The following is a 23,670-nucleotide window of genomic DNA, read 5'->3' as shown; positions in this document are numbered from 1 at the left end:
AGAGGCCTAGTGACAGAGTGCTATATTTTGTGCTGCTGCAGTGTGATAGTTATAGAGAGATAGAGAGAGATAGAGAGAGAGAGATAGAGAGAGATAGTGACAGATTGTGCTATATATTTTTTATATAACTGACTGCTGCCCCCTCCTTTTGTGCTGATCAGTATAAATTAACTGATCAGCAACTTTTTGGGGGCGCAGGTTTTTTTTTATATATAGATATACCTGTCAGTGCTGCTGCTGTAGTGTCATAGAGTGATAGATAGTGATAGATAGTGATAGATAGTGAGAGATAGAGAGAGATAGTGACAGAGAGTGATAGAGAGTGTATATTTTGTGTCTGCTACCCCCCCTTTTTGGGGGTGCAGGTTTTTTAGTGTCCTAGAGTGATAGATAGTGAGAGATAGTGAGAGATAGTGAGAGAGAGTGACAGAGAGTGACAGAGAGTGACAGAGAGTGACAGAGAGTGACAGAGAGTGACAGAGAGTGACAGAGAGTGACAGAGAGTGCTAAATTTTGTGTCTGCTGCCCCCGCCTTTTGTGCTGATCACTATATCTGAGGTGATCAGCAACTTTTTTGGGGGTGCAGAGTTTTTTTTTTTTTATATATACCTGTCAGTTGCACTGTCAGTTGCACCAAAGGTTGTGCACCTGCTGCACCTCACTGGTAATCAGTGTCGCATCACTGATCACTTTTTTTTTTTGTGAGTGCTGTGGGGTCTTTTTTTAATTTTTTTTTTACACACACTGTGATTTTGTGGGTGTCCTGTGGCCACTGTGCGCTGATCAGTGACGTACATCACTGATCAGCTTTTTCGGCACAGGGTTGATCTATTTTATTTTATTTTTTTGATCAAATTCCTGTTGCCTTTGAGCGCTGTTCAGTGACAGACGTTACTGACCAACATCTGTGCTCAATTTTTGGCGCAGGACCTTTTTTTTTTTTTTTTTTTAACCCCTTCAATTTTTTATTTTTAACCCCTTCATTTTTTTTTTTTTTTATTGGTATAAAGTATTTTTTTTTTTTTCTGCACTACATACACACTACATACCCCCCGGGTTGAAATAAAGTTTGTACCCCCCCCTACACTATACACGTGTTGAAACATTTCACTACCAGTAACACAAAAATAAAAATGGCATCCCAAATGTCCTCCCAAATGTCATCCCAGTCATCCAGAAGAATGTATTCAGCGGAGGAGGCATATGCCCTGCTTGCTTCTGACTCTGACACAGCCAGTGATGCAAGCGGGGAATTTGAAGGATTCGCCTTAAGCTCCTCTTCCTCCTCTGATGATGAGGGACCCCCTCAAAGACGCCCCCGTAGAGCAGCTGAGACCCCCCCCCAACAATTGATCTCGTATGGACCCCACCACCAGACAATTTTGAGCCCCAGGTTCCTGAGTTTTTGGCCATGCCAGGAATCCAATTTGATTCCACAGGTCTCAGAGAAATTGACTTTTTCAAATTATTTTTCTCTGATGATTTTGTAAATTTAATGGTGGACCAAACTAATTTATATGCCCAGCAGTTTATTGCTCAAAACCCCACGTCATCATTTGCTAGGTGGACCCCTGTAGATGCAGTAGAGATGATGACGTTTTGGGGTCTGGTGTTTCATATGGGCATAGTAAAAAAGCCAGAAATTAGGCAATATTGGAGTACAGATGTTCTGTACAGCACTCCATTTTACCGTATGGCCATGACCCGGACTCGATTTGAGACAATTCTTAAATTTATACATTACACCGATAATGCACAGTGCCCACCCAGAGATGATCCCACCTTTGACCGGCTATTCAAAGTCAGGCCGGTCATTGATCATTTCAGTGCCAAATTTGAAGAGGTGTACATCCCTGAAAAATTTATTTGTATCGACGAGTCCCTTATACATTTTAAAGGAAGGGTTAAATTCCGCCAGTACCTTCCCAGTAAGAGGGCAAGGTATGGCATAAAAATGTATAAACTGTGTGAAAGCACCTCAGGGTACACCCACAGGTTTAGGGTTTATGAAGGGAAGGATTCAAGAATTGAACCGCCAGAATGCCCCCCCTCCCTCGTAGGTGTTAGTGGGAAAATTGTCTGGGATTTAGTGCACCCCTTCCTGGATAAAGGTTATCACCTCTATGTGGATAACTTTTACACTAGCATCCCCCTGTTTAAGGCCCTTGGTTCAAGAGGTACAGCAGCTTGCGGTACTGTGCGCAAGAACCAAAGAGGCCTCCCAAAAACGCACATTGCCCAAGTAATGAGAAGGGGTGAAAGCAGGGGAATATGCAACGAAAATATGTTGTTGGTCAAATATAAGGACAAGAGGGATGTCCTTATACTGACAACAATTCACGGAGACAGTACCACCTCCGTCCCTGTACGAGGTACCAGTACCCACACCTCAAAACCTAATTGTATCCTGGATTACAATAGGTACATGGGCGGAGTGGATCTTTCAGATCAGGTACTGAAGCCGTACAGTGCCCTGCGGAAAACAAAAATCTGGTACAAGAAGGTGGCCGTGTATATCATCCAGATGGCACTGTATAACGCTTACGTGCTATTCCGTTCTACCGGCCAGAGGGGGACATTTATGCACTTTCAAGAGGAAGTCATAAAGGGCCTAATATTTGGGAACCAGCAGGCAGAGGGCCCCAGTACTTCTAGTACTGGCCCCCGTATTGTACCAGGGCAGCATTTTCCTGATGAAATCCCCTCCACTGGAAAAAAGGGCAGGACACAAAAAAGGTGCAAAGTTTGCTATAAAAAGGGAATAAGAAAGCAAACTATTTTCCAGTGTGACACTTGCCCCGACAAACCCGGCCTATGTATAAAGGAGTGTTTTAAAATATACCACACATCTATGGAATATTAGGTTCATAATTTCACCGTGCTTCGGGGGTCTTGCTAATGCCACATAGCACCCACCATTCATTCCACCAGAATCTGAGCCGCAAAATCCAAAAATCACTCCTTCCCTTCTGAGTCCTGCCATGCACCCAACTGGTATTTTTTGGTCACATGTGAGGCATTGCCGTACTTGGGAGATATTGGGGCACAGATTTTGGGGTGCTTTTTCTCCTTCATTCCTTGTGAAAATGAAAAATTTTGAGCCAGAACTGCATTTTTGTGTAAAAAAATGTAATTTTTCATTTTCACTGCCCACTTGTATCAAAATTGGTGAAACCCCTGGGGGTTTGAAATGTACACTATACCCCTAGATGAATTCCCTGAGGGGTGTAGTTTGCAAAATGGGGTCACTTGTGGGGGGGTTCCACTGTATTGGTGCTTTGGGGGTCTTGCTAATGCGACATAGCACCCACCAAAATTCCACCAGAATCTGAGCTGCAAAATCCAAAAATCACTCCTTCCCTTCTGAGTCCTGCCATGCACCCAACTGGTATTTTTTGGTCACATGTGAGGCATTGCCGTACTCGGGAGAAATTGGGGCACAGATTTTGGGGTGCTTTTTCTCCTTCATACCTTCTGAAAATGAAAAATTTTGAGCCAGAACTGCATTTTTGTGTAAAAAAATGTAATTTTTCATGTTCACTGCCCACTTGTATCAAAATTGGTGAAACCCCTGGGGGTTTGAAATGTACACTATACCCCTAGATGAATTCCCTGAGGGGTGTAGTTTGCAAAATGGGGTCACTTGTGGGGGGGTTCCACTGTATTGGTGCTTTGGGGGTCTTGCTAATGCGACATAGCACCCACCAAAATTCCACCAGAATCTGAGCTGCAAAATCCAAAAATCACTCCTTCCCTTCTGAGTCCTGCCATGCACCCAACTGGTATTTTTTGGTCACATGTGAGGCATTGCCGTACTCGGGAGAAATTGGGGCACAGATTTTGGGGTGCTTTGTCTCCTTCATTCCTTGTGAAAATGAAAAATTTTGAGCCAGAACTGCATTTTTGTGTAAAAAATTTAATTTTTCATTTTCACTGCCCAGTTGTACCACAATTGGTGAAACCCCTGGGGGTTTGAAATGTACACTATACCCCTAGATGAATTCCCTGAGGGGTGTAGTTTGCAAAATGGGGTAACTTGTGGGGGGGTTCCTAAATTTTAGCATCTTATGGTGCCTAGAAACCTACATGGTGCCTAAAAAATAATCTCATAAAAAGGAGGCTCCAAAATCAAGTAGGTGCTCCTTCTATTATGAAGCCTGTGGTTTGGTCAACGTGCACACTAGGGCCACATATAGGATATTTTTGAAAACAAAAGAATTGGGGGAATCAATTTTTAGTCACATTTCTCTAGTAAAATGTACTGTGTTCCTTAGAAAAATGTATTAAAATTGCAAATCTGCAAAAAAAATGAAATTTTGAAATTTCACCTACACTTTGTTTTAATTCCTGTGAAACACCTAAAGGGTTAACAAACTTCCAAAATGCTGTTTTGAATACTGTGAGGGGTGCAGTTTTTGAAATGGCATCATTTATGGGGGTGTCTCACATACAAGTCCCTCAAAGTCACATCAGAACTGAACTGGTCCCTAAAAAAATCAGTGTTTGAAATTTTCTTGAAAATTTGAGAATTTGCTATTCATATTGTAAGCCTCCTAGTGTCCCAAAAAATTAAAAGGAAGTTGAAATAATGATGGAAACATAAAGTAGACATATGGTCTATGTTAGTTATTAACTATTTTGAGTGGTATGATTATTTGTCTCACAAGCAGAAAATTTAACATTTTGCAAATCGCTAAATTTTCCATTTTTTCACGACATTTTGGTATTTTTCACAAAAAAACACAGACTGTATCGACCCAAATTTACCACTAATTTGAAGTACAATGTGTCACGAAAAAACAATCTCAAAATCACTGGGATAAGTAAAAGCAAAAAAAAGATATCCCCACTTAAGTGAGACATGTCAGATTTGAAAAAAAGGGCTCTGTCAGGAACGCAAAAACTGGCTCTGTCAGGAAGGGGTTAAAGATCACCAATTTAAAGATCATTAAAACAAGATTTAATTAAAACTGCATCCTTCGCGGTGCCCACTACTAAAAAAAAAAATTCTAACAACCCAATAACAAAAAGTAAAAGAAAATAAAAGTTTACGATAATAAAAGCTGAAAAATCCCTCTCTTAAAAATGGCGCCCTGTTCCTCAGAGCACCAATTCCTGTTTCAAAAAAGTTTGTAACAGGAAAAGTCAATGGCGAATGGAAAGGGGGGAGGGGGGGGGAGAGGAGATATTATAGGTTTTGCTATTTTTTCTGATTAACTGGACTGCCTAGCTTCTGCCTGATTCAGAGATGGGTGTTATTTGCATTGCAAGATACAGAAGCAATGCAAAAATCTGCTAATACATACAGAAGGCATTTGAGAACAAAATACACCCAGTCAGCACCATAGGTTCAAAGAATCATTATTGGGTTATCACTGACATCATCGGTCACGGCATTGGACATCTGAGTGAGCCTAACGTGGCAGTTTCAGCCCATTTTCTAAGCGATCTGACCAGGTCGCTTGAAAATTACCTCAGATCACTCCTTGTGCAGGGGCCATAGTGATAGCTAGCACCAGGCGATTAAGAACCTGAATGCAGGATAAATCTAGTTAGATAGTTAGAGAGAACACTGGCCCTGAGAGAACACTGGCCCTGAGAGATCGCTCGGCCCACATTGCTGTGTAGCGCTGTCTGCTCCGTGTGTAGGCCCTATTAGGCTGGGTACAACTCAATTAGGTCTGATCTGGCTGGTTGAAATGAAAATCTTGTAATTTCTGGGAGTAAAGGTCTATCATAGCCTTTGTATGGTGACTGGTCAAGTACCAAATCCCATGCAATGCTCCCCTGTATACAAAGCAAGCATTTCTGCAGTAGAAAGCTGTACCTCAGGAGCTGAATATCTGCTGGAGAGTGGGGTTTATGCCTAGAATACCATGGTTGAATGAGTTTCATGTCTTGGCTAAACAAGTCACCAGCAACATGAGAAAGGAAGAACGTGGGCAAGAGGAACTACAAGTAAACAATGTTTATAACAGTGCTTGAAAAAAATCAAAGAATTGCAAGTTGCACATGAGAACAACAAAGGGAGAATTCAAGGTACTTGTGTAATATCTGGACGCCTGATTTTTTCATTGTATTGCATCGCATGCAATATAGTGGCATACAATTCATGCAATGCGATTTTTCATTGTAAAGACCCGATTTTTTATTGTATAGTCACCCATGGGTGATTTCATACCCCCACTATCCAACTATGCATGGAGATGATTTTATATAGTGTGGCGAGCGCAGCGAGCCCCGCGAGGGAACGCAGAATACATGTAAAGTAATCCGCGTGCGCTCGCCACACTATATAAAATAAACTCCATGCGTAGTTGGATAGTGGGGTTATGAAATCACCCATGGGTGACTATACAATTAAAAATCAGGTCTTTACAATGAAAAATCGCATCGCATGCCTTAAGTAGTGATATGCGATGAAAAAAAACGGGTGCCCAGATAATACATAAGTACCGAATTCAATTGCACATGGTTTTCAGGCAAAGACTGAAAACCAGGCATAGGATCCATGATAAGGTCATGGACGATGTTATTTCACGGCTGCGCCTGAGAAAACAGGATTTATTAGGGATTTTATTCAGTACCTCTGTTTCTCCCCAAAAAAGCCACAATAGGTGTCAGAATTCGGCTGCCTTTACAGCTAATTGGTTATCCAAGGGGGATTTATTAGCCCACTGTAGGCAATTGAATCCCCCCTCCCTTGACTGTACTTTTGTTTGGTGCCCAGATTCGATTTGATGACAAAACTTCAAAAATCAGTTCTACATTAGGCATCATACTCAATGCTCATTTCATTGTATTCAGTTATTTATATAGCATACACATTACTCAGTGCTTACAGAGTATTTAGTCATTCACATCATTAATCTTAGGTTTTTATCTCATGCATTTAACTAGTGCTTTTAATGCTAACAAAATGCATTTGAAAGGTTACGAAAGACGAACCCATTACTTTAAGTACATCATACTCATTTAAATTGGTTCTCTTTAACTAGCATTTGTGTGCAGTTAAAGAAAACCAGTCCTGTGTGCACAGTATTGGAGGGCAGACCTGCTGCACGCCTGAACCCCAATGGCATGCGATATATGGGATCCTGCAACATGGGAGGCTCAAATGCTATCGGGTGGGGTGTCTTCCAGGGGAGAAGTTGCAGGGGGGGGTTATGCTGTGTACTTTGGCGCTTCGAGCACATCATGGTCTGTATCTTCACACTGTTATACAGACCAGAGTCTCCTAAAAACACCACAGCAGAAAGCAAAACCCCATACATGAAAGAGGAACTGTGTAATTGTTAAAAGGTGCCGAGTGCTAGAATTAACACTAAGGGGTACATTTACGAATACCCCTTTTTACACTGCCACAAAAACCCAGGTTTTTCCCTTGCCTTCCCTACCCGGGTCAGCAGCGGTGTAAAAGGGATCAACCCGTGTCCATTTACATGGTACTTCTACCAAGGTCCTGACCAGGGTGGAATATGGCCAGGAGCTGGGTAGTGGGCAGTGAAAACGGGTATGCAGGGTCGTCCGACCCAGCTCCCATTTACAGCAATGGGGATGCCCAACCTTCGGACTGCAACATCCTGTGTAGACAGCAGCAGAGGCAGGGAGGAGGTGAATGGATGCTTGTGTGCGGCATCCAATCACCTCCCGGACGGGGCTAGGGGGGTGCACGGAGGCTGGGAGCAGCCCAGCAGCTTATCTTGGTGCTGGCCTTGCCCCCAGTGTAGCGGTCTGGGGTGGTGATTGGCGGTCCTGGAGCTTGGAGATGATGTAATCTCCAAACACCAGCCCCGTTCACACTGTGGGTCGGCACCGCAGTGTAAATGGTGCAAATCCCGTATCCAACCTGGCTTGCAACAGTGTTCCAATTACTGGGTCGGACCTGGAATTTCGATGTAAAAGGGGTATTAGATTCTACTAATTTAGCACCTACTAGAAGATGAATGATAGCATCTGATTGGTTGCTATGGGCAACATATCTTCAATAGAAATCCCTATTAGTAAATGTACCCCTAACTGACCATTCTTGCTTTTCATAGTAATGCACAGGATTATATGATTGTCAATATGAGCAGATGTAACGCTAGTGGTCACACTAAAGGCTCTAAATTGGTTCAACTATTAAAGAGGGCAATAAAATAAGCTAGACCAACCATGAATAATACAGGTGACTGAGCCCGTTCTTCACATATGCAGAAATTTAGGGGACAGTCACATGAGGTCTCGGATGTTGGTAGAAAAGGTGTGGTACAGTAAACGCGGCTTTCAGATGCTGGGCAAGTAATTATCTTCCCAAGATTAACACACTCATACAGTAATAGTCTACATGAAAGATTCAAATGATAATCACCTAGAATACGCAGCATTATGACAGTGACAACAAAGCCAGACTCCTACTTAACCTTAATGATGATGAAATAATTTTTTATATCATTGAAATCTTTGAAGAGTTATTACATGCAGCATTAGGAATCAGCATTTACTGCATCTCCAGAGTTAATGTGATTTTGTGGAACTGCAGGAGAACACTTTGCCAAGCAGCCCCAATGTAACGGGCAGTGTAAAGGGGTAGCCTGGGTCATCTGCCCTGGTCCTGTTCACAGCTTGGCGATTGGGTAAAATAAGGAATTTGGTACTTACCGATAATTCCCTTTCACCGAATCAGCAGGAGACACTGCAGTCATTACATGTGGGGATAGAGTAGGTGTACTGGAGGAGTGGCACTTTAAGAAAACTTTACTGCTGCTGGCTCCTCCCTCCTCTATCCCCACCCAGACCCCAGTCTTAGAAAAACTGTGTCCGAGAGGAGAAGAGAGACCAGGGCCTGCCCGGTAGGGAACGGAGCTAAAACATAAACAGAGTTAGTAGACAATGCACATAACGTGAACATACTAACAAAACATAACACATAGGATTTTTGAAAAGATCCCTATGTACTAATAATAACTATGCAACAAACATTGCAACAATAGAAAGAACGTATCTTTCACACACACAAACCACACTAACATCATGGCAGGAGAACCAGTGCTGGGTGGGCGTGCAGTGTCTCCTGCTGATTCGGTGAAAGGGAATTATCGGTAAGTACCAAATTCCTTATTTCACCTACATGCAGCAGGAGCCACTGCAGTCATTACATGTGGGGATACATACCCAAGCTTTTAAGTCCGGGCGGGAGAGCTCTGGGGCTCCTGTAACACTGCCCTACTAAAAGCCGTAGCCGAGCTGGCGAAGGTATCAAACCGATAAAACTTTGCAAACGTGCTAGATCCCGACCAGGTAGCCGCTTTGCACACTTGTGTCAAGGAGACACCTCTCGCCATGGCCCAAGAAGTACTTACTGACCTCGTGGAGTGCGCTGACACTCCCGATGGTACCTTCTTTTGTGCATACAAGTAGGCTTCCCTAATTGTACAGCAAATCCATCTTGCCAAAGTCCTTTTTGTCGCAGGCCAACCTCTCTTAAGTGCATCGTAGAGCACAAAAAGGCTGTCAGATTTCCTTAGATGTTGGGTTCGCCTAACATAAACCTGTAAGGCTCTGACTACATCCAGAGAAGCATCTTCACCCTGAAGAACTGGTACAACAATAGGCTGGTTTACATGAAATGCAGAAACCACCTTAGGAAGGAAATTCCTGCTAGTACGTAGTTCAGCCCTGTCCCTGTAAAAGGTAAGGAAAGGAGACTTACACGATAGGGCTCCTAATTCAGAAACCCTACGTGCTGAGGCCAAAGCCAGCAGCATCACCGTCTTCCAAGTCAGAAATTTGAGATCCGAGGTGTCCAGTGGCTCAAAAACATCTGACTTCAAAAACTCTAGAACCACCACTAAATTCCATGGTTCCGTAGGAGCAGTGAACGGTGGTTGAAGTCGAAGTACTCCTTTAAAAAAGGTTTGTACCTCAGGAATCAGCGCTATCCTGCGATGGAAGAATACTGAGAGGGCTGAAACCTGGACCTTGAGAGAAGCAAGCTTCAAACCTGATGCAAGTCCCGCCTGCAGGAATTCAAGAAGTCTAGCCAGAGAAAAGATTGCCTTAGGCACCTTCCTAGCCTCGCACCAGCGGATGTATGACTTCCATATTCTATGGTAGTGAGACGCTGTTACATCCTTCCTTGCCTTAAGCATTGTAGGAATGACCGTTCCTGGTATACCTCTTCTCTTCAAAAGTTCGGCCTCAACCGCCACGCCGTCAAACGTAGACGAGGCAAGTTTTGGTAGACGAATGGACCTTGCTGCAGCAGGTCTTCTCGCAGCGGCAGGCGCCAAGGTTCCTCCACCATCAGGTCCCTGAGGTCGGAGTACCACGGACGCCTGGGCCAATCTGGAGCGATTAAGATGACTTCTGCTGCTCCCCTCTTTATCCGTTTGAGTACCTTTTGAAGTAACGGAATAGGAGGGAAGAGATATACCAGGTCGAAGTCCCAGGGAATGGAGAGGGCATCCACTGCCGCAGCCGCTGGATCCTGAGCCCTTGCACAATACTGGGGAAGTTTGTGATTCAGTCTGGATGCCATGAGATCTATCTGTGGCATCCCCCATCTCTGAACCAGCTGTTGGAAAACCTCCGGATGAAGACCCCACTCTCCCGGGTGGAGGTCCTGCCTGCTGAGGTAATCCGCCTCCCAATTTTCCACTCCTGGAATAAAGACTGCGGAGAAACCGGTGGTGTATGTTTCTGCCCAGGACAGAATCGGGCGGACTTCCCGCATGGCTGTCCTGCTCCTGGTGCCCCCTTGTCGGTTGATATAGGATACTGCCGTGATGTTGTCCGACTGTATCCTTACCGGCAAACCGACAAGAAGGGGGTGGGCCTGTGCCAGTGCCAACCTGATAGCCCGTAACTCCAAGATGTTTATGGGTAAGCGGGCTTCCTGGCTGGTCCAAAGACCCTGGAAGGTGCGACCCAGCGTGACCGCACCCCAACCCCGAAGGCTGGCATCTGTGGTCACCATAGTCCAGACCTGAGACTGGAAGGAGCGACCCTTGGTAAGGTTGGATGTATTCAGCCACCACTGAAGAGAGAGTCGAGCTTCCTTGGACAGAACAATGGTCTTGTGGATTTGAAGATGGGATCCCGACCATTGAGCTAGAAGATTGCCTTGAAAGGTCCTGGAATGAAACCTTCCGTAAGATAGGGCCTCGAAGGCTGCCACCATCAGGCCTAACAGCTTGGTGCACAAATGCACCGATACTCTGCGAGGCGTCAGGACCTGACGAACCCTCTGCTGGATGACTGTGACCTTGGATAATGGCAGAAAAACCCTTTCCTGGACAGTGTCGAACAACAGACCCAGAAACAATATCTTCTGTGTTGGTTCCAGCTGAGACTTTTTGAAATTCAGGATCCAACCATTCTGAACCAGGAAGTCGCAGGTAGTCCGGGCATCCTGTTGTAGTTTTTGTGGAGAGGATGCTTTCAGGAGAAGATCGTCCAGATAGGGCACAATCGTTATCCCCTGAATCCGAAGGGCTGATATCATGCAAGCCATAACCTTTGTGAAGGTTCTTGGAGCTGATGAAAGACCGAAAGGGAGTGCTCTGAACTGGTAATGCTGATTGCGAATCGCAAACCTGAGGAACCGATGGTGTGGTTCCCAGATCGGAATATGCAAATAGGCATCCTTTATGTCCAGTGATAAGAGAAACTCCCTTGGCTCCAGGCTTGCAATGACTGACCTTATAGATTCCATCTTGAACCTGTGGTACACAATGTAATCGTTGAGGTGCTTCAGATTGAGAATGGGCCTTACCGAACCGTCCGGCTTCGGTACTAGAAAAAGACTTGAGTAATAACCCAGCTTTTCCTGAGCTTTGGGGACAGGTATAATGACCCCTGCTTGTAAAAAACTTTGAATGGAGTTGACCAAAGCTGCTTGTGTTGTTACTAAAGCAGGTAGGCCTGTTGTAAAAAACCTGTTCGGCGGAGCCTGAACAAACTCCAGTTTGTACCCGTGTTCCACAATCTGAAGCACCCAACTGTCTCGACAGTGAGACCTCCAGACGTTCTCGAAGAGGGATAACCTTGCGCCCACCTTGGGATCCCCCAAATGGGCGGGAAGCCCGTCATGCCACAGGTTTGTCTGCAACCTTGGTTTCTGCACGACGGGTAGAGGTAACTGCGGTTGTGGCTCCTCTGCCACCTCTGCCTCTGCGTCCTCGAAAGGACGAAAAACCTCCCCTGGCACGTCCTCTGAATGAGGCGCCCCCTCTAAAAGCCCGAAAGGACGGTGTAAATTGTCTCTTCGGTGGGGGAGTGGCCGAAGGGAGGAAGGTAGACTTACCTCCGGTAGCTTGAGCAATGAGCTTGTCAAGCTCAGGCCCAAACAACATATCTCCCGCATAAGGCAAAGCTTCTACTGCCTTTTTTATGTCGGCCTCCGCCTGCCAAGATCTTAACCAGATAGTACGTCTGGCCAATACCGCTGAAGCTGAGATTTTAGCACCCAACTCAGCTACATCTGAAGCAGCTTCTCCTGTATAGACAGCTGCATCTTTAACATACAGAGCCAGCTGTAGCAGTTCGTCACGGGGCCTACCGCTCTGTAAACCCAACGCAAGCTCTTCAGCCCATTTCTCCATGGCCTTACTGACCCAGGCTGAAGCTAAGGCTGGTCTGAGTAAGACCCCTGCCGTTGTATAAATAGTTTTTACCGTTGTCTCAAGACGGCGGTCAGGGGCCTCCTTTAGAGCCACTGCCGCCGGAACTGGAAGCGTGGTCCGCTTGGAGAGCCTGGACAGCGAGACATCAGCTGGAGGCGGAGTCTCCCATTTTTCTCTAGATTCTTGAGAAAAAGGGTAAAGTAACTTCATGCGCCTAGACAATTGGAATTTTCTGTCTGGCGTTTTCCATACATTTAGGAGAGGTCTGTCTAATTCAGCCGAATCAGGGAAGGTAACCTGCTGTTTTTGTGTCCGCCCAAATAAGGACAAAGGAACCGGAGTATCGTCCTCCACCAAATTAAGTGTGGTGCGAACAGCCTGAATCAGGCCCTCTACCCCCTGAGGATCATCACGCTGTAGCGCCTCATCCTGAATGAATTCAGGTTCATCTACCTGAAGCAAATCCACATCGTCCTCCCCATCAGTATCATTATCATCCTGTAATAGACCTATGGGAGATCTGGGACGCTTTTGTGAAGGCCGTGAAGGCCCAGCTACAGGGTTGGACCCAGAGGCCACAGATTGCATAAGCGTCTTAACCCAGGCTGGTTCAGTAGAACCCATAATGGACAGGTGAGCATGAAATCTCTCCCTGTCCTTCCTGGAAGCAGCTAATTCTGCAGCCAATCCAGCCAACACATTCTGTAGTAAAGGCTCAGAAGATTCTGACTGAGAAGCCTGTGTCTGAGGCTCCACTTCCTGTGTGTGCTTTGCCTGATAACAAGATTCACACAAAGAGACACCCTTTATATGCTGGGTGAACTGCTCCTTACAGGACTTGCATGTAAAAACCTTAAGGGCAGCCTTGGAGGCAGCTTTTCCTGCCATACTGTCAGTGTATGAGATTAGTTATAAAATCACACACACACACACAGACACAATATACAAGAATGCACAGACTTGTAAAGCAACAGATACTATTCCTAAAACAGCGGAGCTGAGCTAGGATAGGGAGGGGGAGCCTTCCGCCCTTGTATCAGAGATTATGCACAATCTCTGTAAACTGTGCACAAAAAATAACCCCTTAGTAACTTACAGACCTGCTCTGTAGTGGGTAAGGGGGGCGCTGGACTGCAGTGCGTGCGCTGGAGCGCTGTACACGATGTCCTCAGATCAGCCTTGCGGAGGTACAGCAATGGCGCCGGCAGCAGGGAGAGAGGAGAGAAAGAAAGGGCGTCTTGCTGACGTCACCTAAGCCCTCCCTCTCCCTCCGGCGCGTAGTTTTACTAGAGCGGAGCGCTGTGTACAGCCTCCGCTCTGATGCTGTCCCCACTGACGCTCCCCAAAATGGCGGCCGTCAGACTACAGGCTGCTGAATCATTGAGAACGGGTGCGCCCGCCCGTCTCAGGCCACATTTCGGCGCACAGCGCCGCTTACCTGCAGCGATGCTGCCTTCATCCCTGGAGCAGTGGCCAGGCCTTGGACCCGTAACGCGAGCCGCGTGCAGCTGCGGCGGGTCCCCGATGCGGTGGCACCGGTGGCCGGGTGCATAGAAGGCGCACTGCGGGCAGTGGCGACCAGCACCCCTCCAGGTCCCTCGGAGCAGGCAGACCCTGCGGAGGGGTCTGCCTGTGATCAGCAGTCAAAAAATAAAAATATTTTCAAAAGAAAAAGTAAAAATAAAAGTAAAAAAGACCTAACTCCCTGAGGAGAATAGGCCCAGAGAACCTACTCCTCCGGGCACTTTTTCTAAGACTGGGGTCTGGGTGGGGATAGAGGAGGGAGGAGCCAGCAGCAGTAAAGTTTTCTTAAAGTGCCACTCCTCCAGTACACCTACTCTATCCCCACATGTAATGACTGCAGTGGCTCCTGCTGCATGTAGGTGAAAACGGAACAGTGTTTGTGAAAGTTGACATCTGGAAGATGGAGATATTACAACCTCCCCATATGGTCTAGACTATTCCTGTTGTCACCCCATCCCCACTTCTTACGTAGAGCTTCAATCTCTCCCTATCCATCTTGCCAGTGACCATGACACTCCCGCATGGGACACCACTGCAGGTGGAAGGCCCAGAGCTCTGGATTTGCAGCGGTCTGCCCGTATTGTAACCATGTTCCGAACTAGGAATTAGGCTCAGTGGCAAGAGTGTGCTGAGGGAAAAAAATGTCTTGTTTTACTTACCCAGTAATTAACCCCTCCCTCATGCACCTGGGAAATGCTACTGAACTAATTGAGCATCTACCACTATCTGTATGTCAGTGGCAAGAGCAACAGCAGAGAAAGGAAGAAAAAATGTTGGAACGCTGACAAACCAAGTCAGTGCAAAGTGGGAAGTATCTTTTAAGATGAGCGAAAGATGCCTTATGCATAGTCATAAATGTACTGGAAAAGATGCTCATGCTAACATTGAAATAGTGCAACAATTTCTTGGTTTTACCATCAAATAAATTAACTTTAGATAAATATTCATCAGAAAATATAGAAAATCTGAATTGTCTGGCAAGACATAATAAAGCGAGCATCTTTTGGTTTAAACACAATTAAAAACTTTTCAGTACTCTGTAACTGGATGGACCAAAAAGTGTCCCAACTAAAGAACTGGATGAGAATTGGTCTGTGCTACATCGGAGTTAGTGCGCGGACTGGGGAAACGCAACAGCTCCTATAAGTGCACCATATCCACACAGACTAGTGCACCTAATTTATACTTAGCAACCAACATAACTACTCAATCCCATCAACCAATACTTGTTTTCCTGCCCAAAAGTGGCTATCAGGATCCAAAAAATGTTTTAAATTAAAAAAAAAAATAAAAAAACACAACACAAATCAACATAAATAAAATCCCTAAAAACTATTTTGTCACAGAAAGCAAAATACGAAAATTTACACTGCTAAAAAAAAAAATGTTTATTTGATAAAGTAAGACACTTGGTATGAAGCCAAGAATGCTTCACTTGTTTAATAATGAAAAAAAGGTATGGAAAATAAATATCAGTGTGCAAACATGATGCAGGTCTTTTTTTCATAACTTCATACACCTTTATTCTTACAGAGAGATTCTAGGCTAGTCAGGGGTTTTCTATTGGAAGGTTTTATTTAAAAGGGTTAAATAACATAGCAAAATTCAGGACTTACATAGTGGCTATACCTGTGCCAGGTATGTGATGTGACATTGTACTCTCCTAACAGGTACATTGGACTAAATATTAGCAGCATATTGAATATATGATATTTGAGTAATTACATTGGACCATTGCTAAGTGGGCTGAATATCTGCGGCAAACTGAATATATATTATATTTGGGTAATTACAAATTTATTTACAGTTCTTATATAGCGCAGCAGATTTCGTCGCGCTTTACAATTGTAGACCGTGATAGAACAAACTGGGTAACAACAGATCGACATGGAAGTAGGAGGGCCCTGCTGCAAGCTTGAGTTATACTTAACTCAAAATTATAGCAAAGCAACGAAATAGTAATACATTACAGCTCAACAATGTCAAATGCACAACAGTTCTTTATACATTTAATAGCATAATTATCAGGTGGAATAACAACAAACCTCAAAAAAAAAAAAGTGTTTACTTTTAATATAGCTATTTAGGGCTGATGTCTAGTGTACATGTCACATAATGGGGTGTATTTACATCCTGTACCAAACACCTGTATGTATACATGTTGTTTAAATGTCATATGATGGGGTGTATTTACAGTCTGTACCAAACCCTTGTATGTATACATGTTGTTTAATTGTGAAAATCTTATGAAAATGCAGTTATATCTATTGTTTTGTCATATTTTAGAATAAGTTTGTAACAATTGCTATCAGGACTATCCGGTCTAATACCAAAACAGCAGCTTATTTATCTTTTTAATGTTTACTCATTTTTTGTGTTTTTTTTTTTTTTTGGGGGGGGGGATAACCTTTCTGCTGAAGCTCATACAACGGGTGCACGTTGAATTCCTCTCAGCCAATAAGGTTGGGGGTCCCTGTGACAGACTAGTAGAAAGCATTATAATGTAACTTAATACGGTGGCTAAATTGACAGCAGCTGGTGTCTGCCGACCTCGGGACAGAACTTCCCCCCACCTCATTCATATCACAAATAGGTAGCTGCTGTGGAGGCTGGGCATTCTTGAACATGTAGTTCCAACTGTAGATTGAGAAGCTCATAATAGGTAGTACCAGTACAGGTGGAGACCCTTGGCAGTGCCCCGGCGTCCCCTACATCAGTCTGGGGGTCCCATGGGCTCCAAGCAGACTATAGCCAGCCTCCGTTGCCAAAGTCAGTCTCCACAGATAAAAACTAACCTCGTCCCCCGCTCCACAGGCGATTCGGTGCCACTTCTATCCTTCTTCTCCAGAAACACAACTACTTCCTCTTCCGGGGCCGCGTCTAGCGTCTCATTGGCTGCCACAGAGCGGAAGCAGTTCCCGGGCCGTAACAGACATTCTAGCCGCGCCAGAGCAGGCGGGAGGCTGCGTACATGACGGAGATCACGCGAGATCGATCTCTTAGCGTCACTTGTACTGCTTGTGGGCGCCATCTTGGTTGTGGCATAGCAGTTTTGTTTTTTCTTTTTCTCTTTTATTCTTTTATTATTGCTATTTTGCAAGCCTCCCAACATGACACTCTCCAAGAGGGATCCAATTCTCTGCTCCTGGGCTTTCTGATTGCCAACACCTGTGCAAAAACACCTTTCTTATTAGTTAACCTGTTCAAAAACAGGTGATAGCAATCATACATTAAGAGGAAAGTCCAGCAGCAGAGTAGTTTGTCTTTCCTGGCATGAGTCATGTTGGGAGGTGTGATTTCGGTAGGCGGCAGGTTGTACCTCAGTCTTTTGGAACAGCTGTAGTCATGGGGATGTGGGATGGTGGTATTGATAAGTATGTGGCAAATTGATAAAGCCAATCAGATGTGTTTGAAAATATGACTGTTAAGCTGGCCATACACCTAAAGATTTAGGCTGGAGCCACACACAGGGTTTTAGAGGTTCCCATTTGCCAGAAGGAGACTGGGCGTACACAGTCTCCTATGAGGCCGCCCGCCCGCACATATGTGGTGGGCCGCAACCTTTGGGTCCCATCGCAGCAAATTGTGATTTTTGACAGGATGGCGAGATGACCCGAATTTCAAGGTGAACACAGTGCAGCTGTACCGCACTGTGTGCTACTTGAAATCCGGTCGGCGTAAGGAAAAGGTTGGAACTCATGGTGGTGGTCCGGGTCCCCTGGTCAGTGGTCCGAGCTCTCCTTGCGCTGTAGTGAGAGAGTGGCACCCTTTTTTTTTTTTAAATGGCTGCGGTCAGCCAATCACAGCTCGCTGTGTCATTGCCCCACCCCCTTCTGCTGGTTATATTAGCCAGCATGAGGCAGGAGGGCAGGCAGTCCAACAGCAGAGGAGTAGAGACGAGCTCCTTGATAGGCAAAGCCCTGGGGAGGCCGCCCCCAGGTGAAATTGTGGATAAGTAAAATTTTAAAACAAGAGGTGTTTAGATTATTTTAGTATTGCCTTTGCAGGGGGACTATAGGCACCAGCAGACCATTAATGGCCCCACACGCTGGTACCTTTAGCAAATTACAAATTTACCAGAAAAAATACACATTTACCAGGAGATATGCCATAGACTGGTCCATGTACTGGTTCATGCCCATGTGGCCACTGTCTGAACAAGTGTTTCATCTTAAAATGGCTTGATCACCAGTTATCCATAGAGGTGCCCTGTTCGTTATATAGTGGATATGATAGTAAGATACTGGTGGAGATTGGGCAGGCCAGACATGTCAGGTAAATAATGTGACAAGTAGCATTGGGGCAGATGTATTAAGCCTTAACAAGAGATAAATGCAAGGGTGATAAGGAGAGATAAACATCCAGCCAATCAGCTCCTTACTGACTTTTTTCAAACACAGCCTGTAACATGGCAGTTAGCAGGTGATTGGCTGGATGTTTATCTCTCTTCATCACCCTTGCATTTATCTCTTGTTAAGGCTTAATACATCTGGCTTAATACATCTGCCCCATTGTACCTTGATATCAGTGGCGTAACTATAGCACCATAGACCCCGCAGTAGCGAGGAGGCGCTGAGAAAATATGGGCGCTGGGGGTCTGCCGGGACCTGCTGCCTCTCTGGTCGTGACCACAGATTTACTTATCTCGACACTGGTCGCGGTCATGGCTTTCAATACACCCCACAGTCATCCACTGTGGCTATGCATCAATCACCAGGAGCATGTACTTTGATTGATTGTTAAATCCAGGGCTGTGGTATCAACTGCTCACCCTGTTTGCCGCTGGTGGCCAGGTATTGATACTTTCTTGTGGATAAGCTTCTGCCAGATGGCAGAAAAGTCATAATATTTACCTAAATAAAATCAATTTATATTTTACAATAAACTATTATGCATCACAGCCTGCACAATGACATCCTTGTTTTAACAGAGTATGTATGGATATGTACAGCCATGGCTAAACCTTGTGAGAATGACACAAATATTAATTCTAAAAGTCTGCTACCTCAGTTTTTAATATGGCAATTTGCATATACTGCAGAATGTCACGAAGAGTCATCAGATGAATTTCAATTAATTGTAAAGTCCCTATTTGCAATGACAATGAACTTAATCACCCAAAAAATTATACTGCATTTCACCCCTGCCAAAAAAAGAACCAGCTGACATCAGGATATTGAATCTCTTGTGAACACAGGTGAGAGTGTTGATGAGAACATGCTGGAAATCACTCACATAACTGTGTGTGGTCCTGAGGACCGAATTTGAGAACCTGTGTGCTAGAATAACAGATTGAAAGCTTTAAAAGGAGGGCGGTGCTTGAAATTATTCTTATGATGTAAACTATGGTTACCTGCAAGGTAACACATGAAGTAATCATTGCTTTGCACCAAAAGGGCTTTACAGACAAGGATAGTGCCGCTAGTAAGAGAACACCTAAACCAACCAGTTTTCAGATCAACAACAACTTCAAGGAGAGAGGTTTCAAGAACATCCAGCAAGTGCCAGGACGGTTTCTTAAGCTGTGTACACACGGGGGAGATATATTGCTGAGCAATATATTGCTCAGGGTCTCCTTTTCATCAGCGACCAGAGATGGTCGCTGATGAACGGGAACCTCTGGCGGTGGTGCCGCAAAGGTAATCAGCTGGTCGCAGGAGCAAGCTCCTGCGACCAGAATGGGGCTGAAAACGGGAGCACGTACCCGGCAATTTATCGCCAGGGCACACTCCCATCACTGGTAATATGGTCGCCAGCGACCATATTCCCAGCGATATCAGCCCCTTTCGGAGCCTTGTGTACACGGCTTTAAAGTTGATTCAGCTGCTAGATAGGGACACCACCAGTGCAGAGCTTACTCAGGAATAGTAGCAGGCAGGTGTCAGTGCATCTGCATTCACAGGGAGGTGAAGAATTTTGGAGGATGGCCTGGTGTCCAGAAGAGCAGCACAGAAACCACTTCTCTCTCTAAAGCTGTGTATACACAGGACGAAATTAAGCACATATCCATGTGTTGTGGACAATAAATCCCATGTTCAGCTCCTAATGGTTGCTGGAGCACGCTTCTGCGACCGGCTATTCCTTCCCCCGGCAGAGTCTCCTTTTCATCAGAGACTATCTCTGAGCAATATATTGCACCGTGTCTCAGGATTTTCAGATTGCTGAAGGCTCAGGCTGCCCCTGATACACTGCGGTGCGCAACATGACATCAGAGGTCACACTGCACAGCCAAACAACAGTTGCAACCACAGCCCTTAGCAGTGCCCAACCTGCGCCCCCCCCACAGTCTGCAGCAGAGCAGAAGCCAGCCCACACAGCAGACGAGGAGGCACACAAGTGGAGACTGGTACCTGGGGGCATGGGGCTGTACGGGAGAGGCAGAGAGAGAGAAGAACTGAGGGGAGAGAGACAGAGAAGGACTGAAGGAAGAGACAGAGCGAGAGAGAAGGACTGAAGGGGGGGGGGGGGGCAAGATAGGGATGAGGGGAGAGTCCTGCTGCTGCCTGCCATTGTGACCATTAAGTCAATCCCGTGATTGAGCATTTTTCAATCCAGGGATTGGAAATTTGGCCTGGGATTGGCATTCCAACAACCAACCCAGTCTCCACAGAAGTAAGCACTGTGACTGTGATATCCACAATGACAGCTACCAATACCTGTAGTTGAATATAACCCCTAGAAAACCAATCACTGTACCCAGAGCTGAGCTTACAGTGGAATACTACAAAAAAGCAAGATATCGGAGCAGAACACATCTGCTAGGAACTGCAGGATGTGCAACTATGTTACAGGCCAATAGAGAAATGGACACTGGAATCAACTCTGGCTCTCTGTTCAGCTGCACTGCTGAAAAAAAAGACATTACCGAGCCCTCATATCAGAACCAATGGGCCCAATAGACCCACACCACAAGAAACAGATGAGCATCAAAATAGGCTAGAAGTCCTGAAAGATGCCTGTAGCCCACCATTCTTAATATGCCAGGTGCGTTTTGTACTGTACTAGATTGTATCTAGTTCAAATCGCATGCGATACGATACTACAGTGTGTAATTTGAACTAGATGCAATTAAGTACAAACAGTACTGCGTGCACTTTTTTGGCTTGTGATATGAACTACGTTGGAGAGCGCATCGCAAACCAAAATAAACATGGTGTGATGTGAACTACACATGATGTGTCTTGAACTTTTCAGTTCAAACGCATCCGAGAATTGCACAGTGTGCGGGCACCATTAGTTTCTTCAGATACTCCTGATAAATGTAATCAATTAATTAGGGCGGTGCGGGGTCACGAATCAGATCAGATGGGATTTTATACACATGCAATTTGGCCACTTTTTACCCAATTTCAGATCCTTAGGAATCACACTATAAGGTCCATAATATTTAGCTTACCTTGAATTTTGCTTACCCGTACAAAATTTGCATGCAATGTTTTAAATGAAATAAGGGGGACACATTTTTTTTTTTATAAATATTTTTTTTTAAATAAAAAAACATACAAATTACAAGTTTTAATATCCTAATTTTCTTTCAACATTTTATTGAAAAACATTTTATTCCCAGAAAAACAAAATAGTAAAATATACTGTATTTTCTAAAATACTTCAATCATCTGTGTGTGTATTAAGCAAAATCTTTCACAAATAAAAGCAACACAAATCATATAATATATACAAACTCAGTGCATTAAAATATATACATTACCTTCGATATTCTTTATACTGTTTCTGCACAAAACCAGAGGACAGTTTGTGGTACAGTTTATAGACCTGCTGGGGATCTGAGTAAAGCAGATGATGTAGCTACATACGTGCAGCTACAGTTACACCTTATACGACATCTTGACTCCTAAGCACTTTCTATGTGTAAAAAGCAATTCAAGCTATAAATCAATCTAGTCTACTTGGCTGCAATGCCACTTAGGGACCAGAAGTGGGGTCTCTACTGAAGCTGCAAAATATATTTAAGACTGCAAAAAAAGGTGAAGTCCAACAGAACCAAAAAATACTGTGGCCCCCACTCTACTAAAACCATCCGTCTAGTGCCCCATTATATAGTTCGGGATAGCCATCCAGCAGACCCCTGTACCTTCCAGTCAGTAGATGCCAGGAAGCGCTCTCCCTAAAAAACTCGCCCAGTGGGGAGCACTACCTTAAAAAAAAAACACCACTGAAGGGGTTAATTATCAGGTAAATAGTGAGAGCAGAGTAGGCATCATAGAGATTTCTAGACATGCTGGTATAAAAACAAAGCATTTTGCACTATGCTTTATAGTACTAGAGAAAGTGAGGTCTGATATATCCACGTGTGTATCGAACTTTCTACTAACTCAAATATTTTATTCATAGGGAGTTTATTAGGTTTTTTTGCAAACTATATCCCATCCAGTTTAAAAAAGGTTAATATATAAACACTTTAATGCAGTAGGGGGGAGATGGTACTGAATGGGCTGCTAAAGTTGTGGGTGGCTTAGAGAGAAAGCTGGACTGGAAATAGAGCAAGGTGAAATCACAAAAAAGACCATCATAAATGAAGGTGTGTGTGATTATCTGTAGCAGTATCTATCTAAATAATAAACCTATAATAGTTGGCTCGGACCAGAGTAGGTCATAGATACCTTGCAAGCAAATGTTTTATGATTTTTCATATATTTACATTCCTGGTAAGAATACAAAAAAATGACAGTGAAGACGCTGGATGACATCCATTTATTAATGCTCCTTATTGGCTAAGGGTGGTACTTAATTAGCCCCCAAAATGATTTGGCAAAAAAAATAAATGGTGAGATATATATATATCTTCCAATCCCCATACGCATGGGAGAGACAAACGGCACTCCGGTATAACAAACAGTGTATTAAGGAATCTATGTAACGTTTCGGGGTATCAGCCCCGTCCTCAGACAATTCCTACAGCAAATGTGCGCCCCCATTGCCCCAAATATTTATACATACCTGACCTCACTGGCTCCCTGGGTCCAGTCACGCTGTCACCCCGCTCCCGGAAGTCGCCGCTGACTACATCCTGTCCAGGACGCTGCTAGCGTTGCCAAGCAACACTTAGCATGCGTTCCACCAGACAGGAAGCGTAGAGACGGGAACTTACTAGAGAGCGGAGGAGACTGATCATGGAGCCTCAGAGAGCTCCAGCGGTCAGATAATATAACATGATGGTCTGTATGTGTAGACATATGTAAGATGTCTTAGAGTGTTGACAGGTTCATCGCCAGTATATCATTGTTGGCTGACTTAATGGGTGATTCACTTTGCTGGGACAGTGGGGATGTTATATTGTCTGACCGCTGGAGCTCTCTGAGGCTCCATGATCAGTCTCCTCCGCTCTCTAGTAAGTTCCCGTCTCTACGCTTCCTCTCTGGTGGAACGCATGCTAAGTGTTGCTTGGCAACGCTAGCAGCGTCCTGGACAGGAAGTAGTCAGCGGTGACTTCCGGGAGCGGGGTGACTGGACCCAGGGAGCCGGCGAGGTCAGGTATGTATAAATATGTGGGGCAATGGGGGCGCACATTTGCTGTAGG

The 23,670-nt window shown here is 44.7% G+C and overlaps 1 protein-coding gene across 6 annotated transcripts in view; it reads right to left on the bottom strand.

Moving 5' to 3' along the window:
• The window catches only part of CEP350 (centrosomal protein 350), a 70,798-nt gene extending 53,713 nt beyond the window's left edge, over positions 1-17,085 (bottom strand). For all 6 annotated transcript variants that reach the window (XM_083157167.1, XM_083157169.1, XM_083157170.1 and 3 more), the window contains exon 1: positions 16,928-17,085. The gene's annotated coding sequence lies outside the window, so the exon portion shown is untranslated. The remainder of the gene's footprint in view (positions 1-16,927) is intronic.
• Between the last annotated feature and the right edge of the window lie 6,585 nt (positions 17,086-23,670).

This window comes from Crinia signifera, chromosome 8, assembly GCF_055691185.1.
Source record: "Crinia signifera chromosome 8, ASM5569118v1, whole genome shotgun sequence".
Classification (NCBI taxonomy): Eukaryota; Metazoa; Chordata; class Amphibia; order Anura; family Myobatrachidae; genus Crinia; species Crinia signifera.
This window is presented reverse-complemented; position numbering and strand designations above follow the sequence as displayed.